Source organism: Scyliorhinus canicula, chromosome 11, assembly GCF_902713615.1.
Source record: "Scyliorhinus canicula chromosome 11, sScyCan1.1, whole genome shotgun sequence".
Lineage (NCBI taxonomy): Eukaryota > Metazoa > Chordata > Chondrichthyes > Carcharhiniformes > Scyliorhinidae > Scyliorhinus > Scyliorhinus canicula.
In genome coordinates, this window is record NC_052156.1 from 99492626 (window position 1) to 99510498 (window position 17873).

Genomic DNA, 17873 nt, shown 5'->3' on the forward strand with positions numbered 1-17873 from the left:
CATCTTAACATTGAGGCAGCTGCCTCGTAATAAGCATCAGTCTGGGTATCTGACAGGCTAGCCTTCTGCTACTCTAACCTCTCCATCGTAAAATTCTCTCCCTCTTTCTGTCTTCACTTTTTTTCTGGTTTAAAAGTGTTCTATGTTCTGTACATATTTTTCAGCCTCATCTACATTCTGTGGTGAAATCACAGTATTCCAACCATATTGCTTTCCAGAGATTCCGAAAGGGTCACTTACATCAGCAACCCCTCTCCATTCACTTCCTTTCTTTGATAAGTGGGGTTCCAGGAACACAATGGGGATTACACTGGATAGGCTTAAAACCAGGCCAGGTGATCAAACTACACAACAACTCCACGTCAGTGCAATATTAAGCAGGGAGCACCCCATCATGGTGCCACCTGCTCGTTATCATCATTCCTGCAGACTGCCAGCACTAAATGCAACAAGGGACCAGTATCCTAGTTGCCAGCACTACTTGAAGCTACCCTTCACCTCTTAAAGGTAGGTTGTATTGTGACTGCTGGGGGTGTTAGCATGAGTTAGACAGGTGCTAGCAACAAAGAACAATGGCTAACAATGGATCAGAGTATGCACCAATGTTTTCCGATCTATTGGAGGAGGTCGAAAGAAGGAGATGCATAAGATAAAGATGCATGGCATTAAGGGTAAAGTAGTAGCATGGATAGAGGATTGGTTAATTAATAGGAAGCAAAGAGTGGGGATTAATGGGTGTTTCTCTGGTTGGCAATCAGTAGCTAGTGGTGTCCCTCAGGGATCCGTGTTGGGCCCACAATTGTTCACAATTTACATAGATGATTTAGAGTTGGGGACCAAGGGCAATGTGTCCAAGTTTGCAGACAACACTAAGATGAGTGGTAAAGCGAAAAGTGCAGAGGATACTGGAGGCCTGCAGAGGGATTTGGATAGGTTAAGTGAATGGGCTAGGGTCTGGCAGATGGAATACAATGTTGACAAATGTGAGGTTATCCATTTTGGTAGGAATAACAGCAAACGGGATTATTATTTAAATGATAAAATATTAAAGCATGCCGCTGTTCAGAGAGACTTGGGTGTGCTAGTGCATGAGTCACATAAGGTTGGTTTACAGGTGCAACAGGTGATTAAGAAGGCAAATGGAATTTTGTTCTTCATTGCTAGAGAGATGGAGTTTCAGACTAGAAAGGTTATGCTGCAATTGTATAAGGTGTTAGTGAGGCCACACCTGGAGTACTGTGTTCAGTTTTGGTCTCCTTACTTTTGAAAGGACGCACTGGCACTGGAGAGTGTGCAGAGGAGATTCTCTAGGTTAATCCCAGAGCTGAAGGGGTTGGATTACGAGGAGAGGTTGAGTAGACTGGGACTGTACTCGTTGGAATTTAGAATGATGAGGGGGGATCTTATAGAAACATAAAATTATGAAGGGAATAGATAGGATAGATGCGGGCAGGTTGTTTCCACTGGCGGGTGAAGGCATAGCCTCAAAATAAGGGGAAGTAGATTTAGGACTGAGTTTAGGGGGAACTTCTTCACCCAAAGGGTTGTGAATCTATGGTATTCCCTGCCCAGTGAAGCAGTTGAGGCTTCTTCATTAAATGTTTTTAAGGTAAAGATAGATAGTTTTTTGAATAATAAAGGGATTAAGGGTTATGGTGTTCGGGCCGGAAAGTGGAGCTGAGTCCACAAAAGATCAGCCATAATCTCATTGAATGGTGGAGCAGGCTCGAGGGGCCAGATGGCCTACTCCTGCTCCTAGTTCTTATGTTGTTTATACTCAGAGGGCCAGGAGGTTAGCCATACACTTGGCGAATAAGAAGCAGGATTAGATATCTGCAGAAGTCAATCCCATCATTTTACCCCAAAAGAACCTGGAAAAAGGTACTGCAAGAAGTTCATCGACCTGACACAAGTGGTTAAGGTCAGCGAATGCATCTCCAAATGCCATAATCCATCAACTGCTCTATTCATAATCACTGCTCAATTAGTAACACCTCTATCACGTACCCAAGAATCGTTTGCTTTGGTTAGAATTTTGTTAAGCTGGTGGTGAATGACAATGGACTGCAAAGCTGCAAGCAATGCTTCCTCCGCCTTTTGTGGAGCCCTGGCTGGACATTCTGCCAATTTTGTAGCGAAGAAGCTTCTTTTGGGGCACTTTTCCCTTCATGAGAGAAGAATCTACCAATCAGGAGGCCAGTTCAGCAGGTCCTGGCAAAGGACTGGTTGGTGAGAGCAAGAGAGATATTGCTGTGGTGATATGCATCACTGTAAATACCCCAAGTAAAGGAACAGCGATATGCGCATGCGCAATCACTTCCTATGACCTATGCAACACACTTCATGACGTCAGAGGCCCCGGACCACACCCACTTAAAGAGAAAATGTCCCAAAACACAAAAAAAAGATTTAAAGCCGTAAAACCTGATTCTTTCACCTGGAGCACAATGCCTGAAATTCGGACAGTAGCTGAAAGTAACCTCCGCGGAACCCTGCAACAAGCAGTTAGCACCGCCCAAAGAGATGCTACAGTCCTTGAAGATTATGAGTCAGACCTTGAATTCTTCTTTGGACATCGCAAGCCCAATGCCAGCTCCGAAACAAAACGTGATGATATGGTCTTGGAAGACAGCGACAGATGAAGATTTCACCTTGGGAGGTGGCTACCCCAGTACCAAATCTGAATCGCAACTAGACGTGTTGTACATTGAAGACCCTGACGATGAGTTCTTTGGATTGGGGAATCTTCAGCCCAGCATATATGACATCCCGACTCGTGAGAGCAGGATTATGCTGCGGCCTGACACCAAGAGACAAAGAGCGGTACAAGCGCACAGAGTGGCCTGCTGCCACACAGAGGGTGGTCCACGCACCGCAAAGGGTCCCAACCTCCACACAGAAAGCGATGAAAGACTCCACAGCGAACTCATGGACGGACTCCACGACGGCAGGAACGCAAGACTCCAGAGCGCAGTCCTTGCATGAACAAGACCATGAGGGTCTAGCAACCTCCTCTGAGCAACCAGCAGCAGACGATGCAAGTCTGCCACACTCAAGTGAACAACAGAAAGACGAGGACAGTCTGCCATGCTCAAGTGCACAGCAAGAATACTATAACTGTCTACCACGCTCCAGTGCACAGCAAGAAGACTATGACAGTCTACCACGCTCCAGTAAACAACAAAGACTATGACAGTCCACCCAGATTGTTTGAGCCACCAGAAGAAGACTCTGACAGTATACCCAGCTCAAGTGAACCACAAGAATTCACTGAGGCTCTACCCACTGTATGTGAGACAAGTGACGACGGCATCCCACTTCCCATACAAGATGTGCAACATGACAGACCTCTGCTAGTGTGTACAGAGGCACTCGACAATCACAGTGAGACTATTGGTGACTCCGGTGACACCACGTTAAGTCAAACCTCATCCACTCAAGCCTCTCCACAAGCAAATGAATTCCTGAACATTTTGACTCCGGACGTGGAGCATCAAGAAACCTCAGAAGACTCAAGTGAACCTGCAATGACTCCAGATGGGGAGCATCCACAAGCCAAAGCTGATTCAAGTAAGCCGGACTTGACTCTAGACGGGGAGCGCCGCGATCTCAGTGATGGCACGCTCAAGGAAACAGCAGATGCCACAAAGCACGCTGACATGAGTAACTGTGTGAAGGACTCGTATTATCCACAGAGTGTGGTCCTTGAGCGCAGCAAACACAGCAACATCAAAGACAACATCCAGAAGTGTACCAAAGGCAACAACGTCGACAACAAGCATGACAAACACAATGTCATTGGAACTACGACTGGTACGACATGGTACAACTCTGCAAATGTGGGACACTGTTACTGTTCAGCTCAGTACAATGACATACCATGGCAGGACGATGCATCTTTCCAATTCACGTTTGCTACACTACCAACAGGCAACACAGCTTTCAGGATGGATGCCATCCAGAATTGCTACCATAAGCATCGAAAAAAAAAGAAACAGACTCCAAATCAGTCAATGAAGTGATTTGAACACTTGAACACCTCCTGATGACCAAACACCAGGACACTGACGGCGTTCACAAGGGAATGACAACGTCACCATTGACAATTCTATACCAGACCATATAAATTCATGAACTGTTGGACTCATAACTTTTATTTTGTGTTGTCTTATCCTCAAAGTCATTGCAACTATTATTTGGTCTTGTATACTATTGTATAGTCATCACAGTCATCATAACTTGTACATTGCTGAGAAGAGAGAGTTCAGTGAAGAGGGAAGGCTGGTACTCCTTTGACATTCTCGCAATTTTATCCGGTTCTACAGGGGCGGAGGTGAGCTGTTGGTAAGAATCTGGGAGTATCCGCTAAGTGGTCAAGATCTATTTTCCAAACATTTAAAATAATGCTGGAGTTTGTGATAAGGTTAATAAATATCTTAAAGAAACAAAATCATTGAATACAATAATTAAGTAATTAATTATAGATTGTAAGTATGGCAGGACAGGTAATGTGGGAGCTCCTGGATATCGGTGTGATTCAGAGCAAACACACCTGCAGTAAGTGTCCACAGCTTCAGTTTAGAATGATTAAGCTGGAGGCTGAGCTGCAGACATTGTCACACATCAGGGAGGGCGAGAATTACTTGGGCACTTTGGTTCAGGAGGTGGGCGCACTCTGTAGGATAGAATCTTCTGGTTTGAAAAGTGGTTAGGGACAGGAGGGTGCGACTGCAGCCGAGGCAGGTAAGGGGACCCAGAGGGCAGGAGTGCAGGAGTTTCAGCATCTCCAATTTTCCATCAGATTCTTTCAACTTGCTGAGATGAGAGTGTGGGCTGCAGGGTGGATGAGCTGACTGAACATTGCACCGTGGTACAGAGAGCCATACAAGTTGGAGCAGCACATAAGACTGTAGTGCTCCTATAGGACAGCATTACAAGGCAACTATTTAAATAACGATACTCAGAGTGTGACAGCACGGGACAGTGTGTACAAGCATTAAAAAAATAGAAAAGACGATCAAAAAGAAAATGGTAAGAAAGCAAAATAATTACTCTTTATTAAATGCACGTAGCATTCGGCACAAAATAAACGAATTGAGGTTAATTGGTATGATCAAGTAGCCATTACAGAGATGTGTTACAAGGAGATTAAAACTGGGAACTAAAATTCAGAGGTCTGCGACTTTTCATAAGGGCAGGATGGAAGGAAAGGGTGGTGGGTAGCTTTGTTGTACGAGATGGAATAAGTACAATAGCAAGAAATGATCTTGGATCGTAAGATGTAGAATCCATATGGGTGGAGCTAAGAAATAATAGCGGGAAGAAGACACAGGTGAGAATTGTCATAGAATCCCCACAGTACAGAAAGAGGTCATTCGGCCCTTCGAGTCTGCATCGATTCCTTGAAAGACCAACCTACCTTGGCCCTATCCCCCGCCCTGTAACCTCATCGTAAGGGGCAATTTAGCATGTCCAATCCACCTAACTTGCACATCTTTGAACTGTGGGAGGAAACCAGAGCACCCAGAGGAAACCCAACGTATATAAGGGGAGAAAGTGTAAACTCCACATAGACAATCACCCAAGGTGGGAATTGAACCTGGCCCCGGCACTGTGAGGCAGCAGTGCTAATCACTGCACCACCATGCTGCCCCTACAGGTAACCATGAGGAATAATTCATAGAGTGTATTCGGGATCATTTCCTAGAACAATATGTTGTGGATCCAACCAGGGATCAGGCTATTTTGGATCTGAAAATCTGTAATGAGACAGGTTAATAAACAAGCTCAGAGTAAAAGACTCGATCGGCAGCAGTGACCATGACATAGTAGTATTTAGCATTCAACTTGAGAGTGAGAAATGTAGGTCAGAAACAACTGTGATACACTTAAATAAGGATAATTACAAAGGAATGAGAGCAGAGTTGGCTAGAGTGGACTGGAAAGAAGTTTCTCAGAAAAAATGGTTGGTCAACAATGACAGATGTTTCTGAAAATAGTTCCTGACTCACAACAAAGATAGATCCCAGTGAGGGAGAAGGGTTTGAGGAAAGGGATAAATTGATCGTGGTTAACCAAAGAAATGAAGGATAGTATTAAACTGGAAGTAAAAGCAGACAATGTAACAAAGATCGGTGATATGCCAAAGGATTGGGAAAGTTTTAAAAACCAACAAAATATGACCAAAAAAATAATAGAGGGAGAAGATAAACTATGATCATAAACTAGCAAGTAGTATAAAATTGACAGAAAGAACTTCTTTAAAAATGGAAGAGGACCAAAGTTAACATAGGCTCCTGAGAGAATGAGACTGGAGAAATTATAATGGGGAGCCAGGAAATGGCCGAAGAGTTAAACCAATTCTGTGCATCAGTCTTCACGGCGGAAGATACTAATGACATTCCAAAAATAATCAAGTGGCAGAAGGGGGGCGGGGGGGGGGGGGGGGGGGGGGGGGGGGGGGGGGGGGAGGATGAAATAAATACAGTAACAATCACTCGGGAAAAAGTAAGAGGAAAACTAATTGGGCTGAAAGCCGATAGTAAGAGGGAAAGCCAATAGGTTCTCTGGGCCTGATGGGTTGCATGCCAGGATATTAAAGGAAGTCGCTAAAGAGGATAGTGGATACACTTCCAAGAATCCTTAAATTCTGGAAAAGTCCAGGAGGACCGGAAAACCGCCAATGTAACACCCAGGGGCTGTTTAGCACACTAGGCTAAATCGCTGGCTTTGAAAGCAGACCAAGGCAAGCCAGCAGCACGGTTCGATTCCCGTAACAGCCTCCCCGAACAGGCGCCGGAATGTGGCGACTAGGGGCTTTTCACAGTAACTTCATTGAAGCCTACTCGTGACAATAAGCGATTTTCATTCATTCATTATTCCAAAAGGGAGAACAACAAAACAGGTAACTATCGGCCAGTTAGCTTAACGTCTGTCTTTGGGAAAATGTTAGAGTCCATTATAAACAGAGCACTCAGAAATGCACAATATAGTCAAGCAGAGACGGCATGGTTTCCTGAAGGGGAGATCATGCCTGACAAACCTGTTAGAATTCTTTGAGATGGTAACGATCAGGTTGATGAAGGATAACCAGTAGACGTAATATACTTGGATTTCCAAAAAACATTTCATAAGATACTTAAGGCATAAAAAGCTACTTAATAAGATAAGAGCCCATGGTGTTGGCAGGTAGTATAGTAGCATGGATAGAGGATTGGCTAACTGATAGAAGACAGAGTTGGGCTAGGAGGGCATTTTCAATCATTATCCCATTGAATGGCAGAACAGACTCAACTGGCTGAATGGCCTACTTCTGCCCCTTCATCTTCTGGCCTCATGGAACAGAAAAGTAGGAACAGAGTGGCAATCTGATGATGATTTCCACTCCTCGACAGATCCAGATCAATGTTATTTACCTAACTCCCTTTGGCATTGCTCATAGTTGCAAGGAAAATACATCAAATGAATGGAGAAAAGATCTCATTTGCCATAAGCTTTCTTTTTCTGCTTTATCTTACTCTGTATACTTACGGTTAACCAGGCATTCTGGCTGGATTTGACAGTTCTGTCCTTTTTCTTTGTGGGGACATGTTTTCACTGTGCAAATAGAAGTTCACTTTTGAATGTCTCGCGCTGGTCTGCCACTGATTTCCCTTCAAGGAACAGTAACCAGTCCACGTTCGGCAGCTCATTTCTCAGCTTCATTTCCTCAGACTGAAATTGGAATTTTGCCCCCTCATGTTGGGCTTGTTACGTGCTGGCTAAAACAGTTCTCTCAAATACAGATCAAGAATTCTGTGCTCTCTGTGGTAGTTGAAGTCTCCAACTTTGTTTGAATTTATTCAAGGAATGGGGGCTTCACTGGCTAGGCCGACATTTATTACCCATCCCTAATTGTCCTTGAGGAGAACTATTAATCCCCTAATGTTTTTACATTCAGACATTTGAATACATATTTGCTGTTCTATCTCTCTCTTACAATTTGGGATCAATAGTACCCGCCGAGCAGTGTGGCTGCCCTTTTTTACATCTGACCACAACCCACATTCGATGCTTCATTCTGTACATTATCCTTCCTCACAGCTGTAATTGATTCTTTATCCAATAATGTTACACACCCCACCTTTTTATACCCTCCCTATCCTGCCCGAAAACTCTATATCCCGGGATATTCAGCTGCCATTTTTGCCCCTCTTGAAGCCACGTTTCCATTATAAACAATGGCCTTGTACTCCTGTGTCGATCTGTGCCCTCAGCTCATGAGCTTTGTTTGCTTTACTCCTTACATTTACATACATACCATTTAACACTGGCAGATTCCTGTGCTGTACACTATTGTCATGGAAATGTCACTTTAAGAAATGGTAGTCTGCTAAAGTTACTGCAGTGATGTCAGAGTGTGGATGGAGCTGAGTTCTGGCTCTGCTTTTTAGTTTCGCTTTGAGAAAAACCTTGGGTGCGTCAGTGTTTTTGGTTTTGTTTCAGTGTTGGAGCTGCAGTTAGCCACAGAAGGTGTAATGTTGTTGTCTCTGCCATGTAAAGACTATCTGTTAATCGTTTGGTGAATTCAGAGTGATAACTGTTCTCAGTAGTGAATTTAAACCTGATGTGCTTCTGTTAAAAGGTTTTTTTATGTCTTCCGGATGTTAAAAGGAAAGTAAGGATTACTTAGTGTGGTATTCTTTGGGGGTTGTATTTAAATTGATGGTTGCGAAGATGTTCTCTGTATGTTTTAAAAAGGTTAACTTGAGTTCATAGAATAAACATTGTTTTGCTTTAAAAAATACTTTTCCATTTCTGCTGTACCACACCTGTAGAGTGGGCCGTGTGCTCCCCATACCACAATCTATTAAAAATTGTGGATCAGGTGAACTCCATGATACACTTTGGCTTCTCTAAACCCTGGCCCATAACACTATTTAAACCCTCCCAACAACTGTGAGGATACCAGACCAGGCCCCAGCATTTGTTAGGATACAGGATGAGAACCCCAAACAATCTTTCTATTTGTAGAACTGTGAGGAAAGGATACTTCACCCCAGGAGTGACGGCTGTGACCAATACGTTTCTTTTAGACCATAAGACTATAAGATGTAGAAGCAGAATTAGGCCACTCGCCCCATCGAGTCTGCTTCGCCATTCAATCAAGGCTGATATTTTTCTAATCCCTATTCTCCTGCCTTCTCCTCATAACCACTAATTCCCTTATTAATCAAGAACCTATTTATCTCTGTCTTAAGGACACCTGGTGATTTGGCCTCCACAACCTTGGGCAGCACGGTAGCACAAGCTTCACAGCGCCAGAGTCCCAGGTTCAATTCCCTGCTGGGTCACTGTCTGTGCGGAGTCTGCACGTTCTCCCCATGTCTGTGTGGGTTTCCTCCGGGTGCTCTGTTTTCCTCCCACAGTCCAAAGATGTGTAGGTTAGGTGGATTGGCCATGCTAAATTGCCCTGTGTGACCAAAAAGGTTAGGAGGGGTTATTGGGTTACGGTGATAGGGTGGAAGTGGCTTAAGTGGGTCGGTGCAGACTCGATGGGCTGAATGGCCTCCTTCTGCACTGTGTGTTCTATGTTCAAAGGATGCCACAGATGGACCACCCTCTGGCTGATGAAATTCCTCCTCATCTCCGTTTTAAAGGGTCGTCCCTTTAGTCTGAGATCGTGTTCTCTGGTTCTAGTTTTTCCTACAAGTGGAAACATCATCTCTACTTCCACTCTATCCAGGCCTTGCAGTATCCTGTCAGTTTCAATAAGATCCCCCCTCATTCTCCTAAACTCCAACAAGTACAAACACAGAGTCCTCAAATGTTCCTCATACGTCAAGCTCTTTTATGTTAAAATAAACTTTAATTTAAACACATTTAACCACGTTAACATCAAAGAAATATCTTTACAATTATTAGTTAAACAGTTCTTAAACAAAAGAAAAACTTGAGCTTACTATCCATACCTGACACTAACTATAACTAAGCAACCCAATACAGTTTAAATACCAATCATAAATAAAGTTAACATACAGGTTTACTTGTTTAGCTGTCAGAGTCTTTTGGATAGAGTACCTTTCAAGAGCAGATTCAATACATATCTGCTCAACCTAACAGCAATTGGTAAAACTGCTGATCAACTTCAAATCCTACAACAGACAGCAAAACTGCAAACAAACCTGGCTCCTCCTATTAATTACATCATCATAGTGGGTCGGGAGCCGGCATGGCTGGGTGTCGGAGCCACAGAGCAGGTAGGGCGGGGCGGGAACCGCCATGGCCGGGTGTCGGAGCCACAGAGCGGGTCAAGAGCCGGCATGGCCGGGTGTCGGAGCCACAGAGCGGGGAAGGAGCCGGCATGGCCGGGTGTCGGAGCCACAGAGTGGGGAGGGCGGGAAGGGAGCCGGCATGGTGGGATGACAGAGCCACAGAGCGGGGAGGGAGTCGGCATGGCCGGGTGTCGGAGCCACTGTGCGGGGCGGGAGCCGGCATGGCCGAGTGTCGGAACCACGGGGAGGCAACCGGCATGGCCGGGTGTCGGAGCCATGGGGAGGGAGCCGGCATGGCCGGGTGTCGGAGCCATGGGGAGGGAGCCGGCATGGCCGGGTGTCGGAGCCACGGGGAGGGAGCTGGCATGGCCGGGTGTCAGAGCCACAGGGAGGGAGCCGGCATGGCCGGGTGTCGGAGCCACAGAGCGGGGCGGGAGCCGGCATGGCCGGGTGTCGGAGCCACAGGGAGGGAGCCGGCATGGCCGGGTGTCGGAGCCACAGGGAGGGAGCCGGCATGGCCGGGTGTCAGAGCCACAGGGAGGGAGCCGGCATGGCCGGGTGTCGGAGCCACAGAGCGGGGCGGGAGCCGGCATGGCCGGGTGTCGGAGCCACAGGGAGGGAGCCGGCATGGCCGGGTGTCGGAGCCACAGAGCGGGGCGGGAGCCGACATGGCCGGGTGTCGGAGCCACAGAGCGGGGAAGGCGGGAAGGGAGCCGGCATGGCCGGGTGTCGGAGCCACAGAGCGGGGAAGGCGGGTCGAGAACCGGCATGGCCGGGTGTCGGAGCCACAGAGCGGGGAAGGCGGGAAGGGAGCCGGCATGGCCGGGTGTCGGAACCACAGGGAGGCAGCCGGCATGGCCGGGTGTGGGAGCCACAGAGTGGGGAGGGCGGGAAGGGAGCCGACATGGCCGGGTGTCAGAGCCACAAGGAGGGAGCCGACATGACCGGGTGTCGGAGCCACAGAGCGGGGCAGGAGCCGACATGACCGGGTGTCGGACCCACAGAGCGGGGCGGGAGCCGACATGGCCGGGTGTCAGAGCCACAGAGCGGGACGGGAGCCGGCATGGCCGGGTGTCGGAGCCACAGAGCGGGACGGGAGCCGGCAGGGCCGGGTGTCGGAGCCACAGGGAGGGAGCCGGCATGGCCATGTGCCGGAGCCACAGAGCGGGGAGGGAGCCGGCATGGCCGGGTGTCAGAGCCACAAGGAGGGAGCCGACATGACCGGGTGTCGGACCCACAGAGCGGGGAGGGAGCCGGCATGGCTGGGTGTCAGAGCCACAGAGCGGGGAGGGAGCCGGCATGGCCGGGTGTCAGAGCCACAGAGCGAGGAGGGAGCCGGCATGGCCGGGTGTCAGAGCCATGGGGAGGGAGATGGCATGGCCGGGTGTCGGACCCACAGAGCGGGGAAGGCGGGGAGGGAGCCGGCATGGCCGTGTGCCGGAGCCATGGGGAGGGAGCCGGCAGGGCCGGGTGTCAGAGCCACAGAGCGGGGAAGGCGGGGAGGGAGCCGGCATGGCCGGGTGTCGGAGCCATGGGGAGGGAGCCGGCATGGCCGGGTGTCAGAGCCACAGAGCGGGGAAGGCGGGGAGGGAGCCGGCATGGCCGGGTGTCGGAGCCATGGGGAGGGAGCCGGCATGGCCGGGTGTCGGAGCCACAGAGCGGGGAAGGCGGGGAGGGAGCCGGCATGGCCGGGTGTCGGAGCCATGGGGAGGGAGCCGGCAGGGCCGGGTGTCAGAGCCACAGAGCGGGGAAGGCGGGGAGGGAGCCGGCATGGCCAGGTGTCGGAGCCATGGGGAGGGGGCCGGCATGGCCAGGTGTCGGAGCCATGGGGAGGGAGCCGGCATGGCCGGGTGTCGGAGCCACAGGGAGGGAGCCGGCATGGCCGGGTGTCGGAGCCACAGAGCGGGGAGGGAGCCGGCATGGCCGGGTGTCGGAGCCATGGGGAGGGAGCCGGCATGGCCAGGTGTCGGAGCCATGGGGAGGGAGCCGGCATGGCCGGGTGTCGGAGCCACAGGGAGGGAGCCGGCATGGCCGGGTGTCGGAGCCACAGAGCGGGGAGGGAGCCGGCATGGCCGGGTGTCGGAGCCACAGAGCGGGTAGGCAGCAGGCATGGCCGGGTGTCGGAGCCACAGAGCGGGGCGGGAGCCGGCATGGCCGGGTGTCGGAGCCACAGAGCGGGGAGGGCGGGGAGCAGCGGCGTGCAGAGGTCTGGTGATGCCCGGGGCAAATCTTGATTGTATGCCCCAAAGACTCAAGTATAAGGCCTAATATACTGAGAAATATTATGAGAAAGGAAAACATTTTGAATATATAAACACAGATGAAACATGAAATAAACGCTTTATTCGATTTTAAAATAAATCAATCAAATTTATTAAGTTCTTTTCCCCAAATGATACCTCCTGTCACAAAACACCTGAACTACTTCACTTTTTACATCAGCTGTGAGAAATTTTTTTTCAATGCTTATTAAAGCCAGGTTGGTCAGTCGCTCCTGTGACATAGAAGACCTCAGATATGTTTTTATTAATTTCAGTTTTGAAAATGACCTTTCACAGCTTGCGACTGAAAATGCGATTGTAAGCAGTAATCTGTATGAAACACACAGCGTCGGAAAGACATCCCTCCCATACTGCAGTAAAGACTCCAGAGCATCTTTAGGATCAGGGGGAACTCTATTCCCTCCAGCTCGAAGGAGCATCACAAAATCAATAATTTTGCCATATAACTAAATTGTAACCACATCAGGGGCAGCACATCAGGGGCAGCACGGTAGCATAGTGGTTAGCATCAATGCTTCACAGCTCCAGGGTCCCAGGTTCGGTTCCCGGCTGGGTCACTGTCTGTGCGGAGTCTGCACGTTCTCCCCGTGTGTGCGTGGGTTTCCTCCGGGTGCTCCGGTTTCCTCCCACAGACCAAAGATGTGCGGGTTAGGTGGATTGGCCATGCTAAATTGCCCGTAGTGTTCTAAAAAGTAAGGTTAAGGGGGAGTTGTTGGGTTACGGGTATAGGGTGGATACGTGAGTTTGAGTAGGGTGATCATTGCTCGGCACAACATCGAGGGCCGAAGGGCCTGTTCTGTGCTGTACTGTTCTAAATTCTAAATCATTGTCATAATAATTTGCAAAGTCTGAACATTCCTTTTTTAATTTCTCTCTTTCTTGTTCATCTTCAATCACTCCTGAATTCAAGTTCAGAAGAAAAGAAAATCGGTCACTGAGTCTTTGAAGACGGACACTGCGGTCTTCAATTTCAGTTTTTAATCTGTTCACAATCTCTACCATTACTCTATTCATTTCTTCTTGTGCCGTCAGTCCACTATCTCTTGCTGACTCTCCAGGCATTATTCTTCTTCTCCTTGTTCGTGCAATTGGTATTCCCCAATTTTGACAATATTCATTGGCTAAATCTATTGCATTGTGGATAATTTCGTCATTCTTCAAATTCAAGATATGAATAAGTCCTCTCAGATCACAAGAAGCTTCATGGAATCCCATTTTCGGATCCTGCAAACGTTTTGAGACTTTATCCACTGATGATAAAACTGAGTACCAAAAATTTAATAAAGCTATAAACGGGAACTGTTGAATAGAGTTCAGTAGCTATCCTGCATCAGATTTAGTTTCCCTTGAAAATTCTCCTTCCAGCAGGTGTTGAAGGCTTGCAATAACGTTGTCACACTCTTCGTGGATTACTTGCACAGCATCATGGCTGGAACTCCATCTTGTGTCACACTGTCTTTTCACAGTCCGAGTGACAAATGATTTTAACACTTCCCAACGAGAAGTAGATGAAGAAAAAAAAGTAGAGTTTTTCTAGAATGCCAAAAAATGTAACAACAACAGGTTGCACCTCACTTGCATGGACACAGGACAAATTGAGGCTGTGGTTCTCGCAGTTCACAAACACAGCTTTTGGGTTAACTTCAAGAATTTTTTGTTGAACACCTCCTCTCACTCCAGCCATAACTGCTGCGTTATCATATGCTTGACCACGACAGTCATTCATGGAAATTTTGTCTTCTTCCAATTTTTCCTGAATTTTATTTACCAGGCTGACTGCATCTTTCTTGTTGACTTGAAAAAATCCCAGAAATGTCTCCTTTATTTCTACTTTTCTGTTTTCATCAATATGAACGTAACGCAGAATTTCAGAAACCTGATCTTCATGGGCAATATCTGGAGTTGAATCCAGCATTATGCTAAAATATTTTGCGTCCTTAATTTCGGAAATTATATTTTTCTTGACAGTTTCACCAAGAAGATTGATTATTTCGTTTTGAATTCTGTTGGACAAGTAGGTGACACTTTTTGGTTTCTCTTTCCCTCTCTGCAAGTGTTTTGCTAAGATGTCATCATATTTGGCCAAAAGTCTGATTGTTGCTAGAAAGTTTCCTGTATTTTCACTGACTGTCTCCCCTGGCTCTGATAACCCAGATATTCCTTCTCCTCAATGTCCACAATAGGCGAGATTCTGTTTTGCCAGAAAGGATATAACCTCGACAATCCGTTCAGTAAATAGCTTTCCATCTTTTCTTTTCAGCAGACATTTGCTGTTGAAGCTCAGCATCTATCGTAGTTGAATGATGGAGTCGAACTACAAGGTTCAGGTATTCCCTCATGTGAGCTCCATGAGAAGGGCTTTTCTCATGGTCAGGTATTGTTGGATTTAATTTTCTCCAAATGGAGAAACCGTCTTCCTTTCCAAAGTTTGACACAGACAACAAATGCTACTTTGAAAACAAAAAGCAAACAAAACAGCAGCATGCTTTCCGATATGGAGAGTATAACAACCATTTGCTCTCCACAATTTCTCCGTTTGTGGAAACTTTATCAAACCACTGTTTGGAAAATGATCTCCCATCCTTCTCAGCAAATGGACCACTTTTATTCTGATATCTTTCAGGGCCATGTTGTAATATTGTCATCTTCAAATGATCTGGAATCGGTTTCTTCAAACAGCCAAAATCGCTTCTTTGCAAAAATATGCAAATATCTTCTTTATTTTCTTCACATGGATCATCATCCTGACAACGAGACTGAGGAGAGAGAGTATTATGTTCTGACCGAGCTGAATCCGTATCAGAAAAATCCTTCTCTGCACCCACATCATCTTTTACTTCTCCAGGTTCTCCTACTTCTTCTTTACTTCTTTTTATCCATGCATCTAATGCCCCTCTTTGATGGGACTCTTCTTCGACTCTGGCCCTCTTTTTTTTCCTGTTCTGTGCTCCACTCGGTTGTACACGAAATACTCGTAACATTTCATTTTCTATCTCAAAAACCGTAAGACGCATGAGAAAATGGGAAGAAAATGGTAAACAATCGGTCAGTTGCAGACGGATAAACCATATTTCATTTCTTTGTTCCTTCGTATCAAATTATTTCACACTGATTCTCCACTGATAATTTTGTGCAATTTATATCATAGACTTGCAAATTAGTGGTATCTGTATTCGAATATTAGCATGTTAAGGAATAAATGTCTCCTATTCCGAGATTAAATGCCATAGCAGTCCTCTGATCATCCATGCTTCACTCTTACTACATCCCACGTAAATATTTCATTAAATATCGCCAAAAAACCTATAAAAACCGTAGTTGCACCTGTTCTAGAGCTATTCACTGACCTGAGTAGGTAAAAGAACTAATCTAGATGCACAAAAAGCTGAAGAAAAGACGAGTTATGACTCGAGGAAACGCAGGAACGAACAGCCACGTCTGCTTGTTGCTTTTGATGGTTGCACCACGTACATCATGTGCATGCGTGTGGGGGGGATGGGGAGAAGGACCATTTTCTCTAGACAGAAAGGGTACACCATGTTAAAGGAATAAAGGGCTAACAACTGCCTCTGCAGTGTGGTGAGCCTCCAAAAATTGATTTATCACCGCTGAAATTTTAAAATTACTATCTTATTTCCTTCTCTGGGGCAGCACGGTGGCCTAGTGGTTAGCACAACCGCCTCACGGAACTGAGGTCCCAGGTTCGATCCCGGCTCTGGGTCAATGTCCGTGTGGAGTTTGCATATTCTCCCCATGTCTGCGTTGGTTTCGCCCCCACAACCCAAAAAATGTGCAGAGTAGGTGAATTGGCCACGCTAAATTGCCCCTTAATTGAAAAAAATAATTGGGTAATCTAAATTTTAAAAAAATTAAAAAAAAAAGCTTTTTTTTTTTCCTTCTCTGATTGGATGCCCCCATCCAATGGATGCCCGGGGCCAATGCACCGTCGCCCTCCCACTCTGCACGCCACTGGCGGGGAGGGAGCCGGCATGGCCGGGTGTCGGAGCCATGGGGAGGGAGCCGACATGGCCGGGTGTCGGAGCCATGGGGAGGGAGCCGGCATGGCCGGGTGTCGGAGCCATGGGGAGGGAGCCGGCATGGCCGGGTGTCGGACCCATGGGGAGGGAGCTGGCATGGCCGGGTGTAGGAGCCATGGGGAGGGAGCCGACATGGCCGGGTGTCGGAGCCACAGAGCGGGGCAGGAGCCGGCATGGCCGGGTGTCGGAGCCACAGAGCGGGGCGGGAGCCGGCATGGCCGGGTGTCGGAGCCACTGTGCGGGGCGGGAGCCGGCATGGCCGGGTGTCGGAGCCACTTAGCGGGGCGGGAGCCGGCATGGCCGGGTGTCGGAGCCACAGAGCGGGGAAGGAGCCGGCATGGCCGTGTGGGAGAGACACAGAGCGGGGAGGGCGGGGAAGGAGCCGGCATGGCCGGGTGTCAGAGCCACAGGGAGGGAGTCGGCATGGCCGGGTGTCAGAGCCACAGGGAGGGAGTCGGCATGGCCGGGTGTCAGAGCCACAGAGCGGGGAGGGCGGGGCGGGAGCCGGCATGGCCGGGTGTCGGAGCCACAGAGCGGGGCGGGAGCCGGCATGGCCGGGTGTCGGAGCCACAGGGAGGGAGCCGGCATGGCCGGGTGTCGGAGCCATGGGGAGGGAGATGGCATGGCCGGGTGTCGGACCCACAGAGCGGGGAAGGCGGGGAAGGAGCCGGCATGGCCGTGTGCCGGAGCCATGGGGAGGGAGCCGACATGGCCGGGTGTCGGAGCCACAGAGCGGGGCAGGAGCCGGCATGGCCGTGTGGGAGAGACACAGAGCGGGGAGGGCGGGGAAGGAGCCGGCATGGCCGGGTGTCGGAGCCACAGAGTGGGGAAGGCGGGAAGGGAGCCGGCATGGCCAGGTGCCGGAGCCACAGAGCGGGGCGGGAGCCGGCATGGCCGGGTGTCGGAGCCACAGAGTGGGGAAGGCGGGAAGGGAGCCGGCATGGCCGGGTGCCGGAGCCACAGAGCGGGGCGGGAGCCGGCATGGCCGGGTGTCGGAGCCATGGGGAGGGAGATGGCATGGCCGGGTTTCGGAGCCATGGGGAGGGAGCCGGCATGGCCGTGTGTCGGACCCACAGAGTGGGGCGGGAGCCGGCATGGCCGGGTGTCGGAGCCACAGGGAGGGAATGCCCCCCCCCCCGGAACCAGCAATCGAACGCCCCACCTGGGAACAATGTTAGGCCCATACACAGCATCAGTGCCCGATCAGGTCATGCTGCGTTGGGTCAGACCCAATTTGGGTCTGTGACACATTCTGGGACAAATCAGGCAGACCAGTCGTCACAGGCACAGTCCGAGGACAT

General features: G+C 48.9%; 1 protein-coding gene across 1 annotated transcript in view; it reads right to left on the bottom strand.

The window, feature by feature from the left end:
• The window catches only part of LOC119973221 (dynein heavy chain 3, axonemal-like), a 714697-nt gene that overhangs the window by 623701 nt on the left and 73123 nt on the right, over positions 1-17873 (bottom strand). The window lies entirely within an intron of this gene.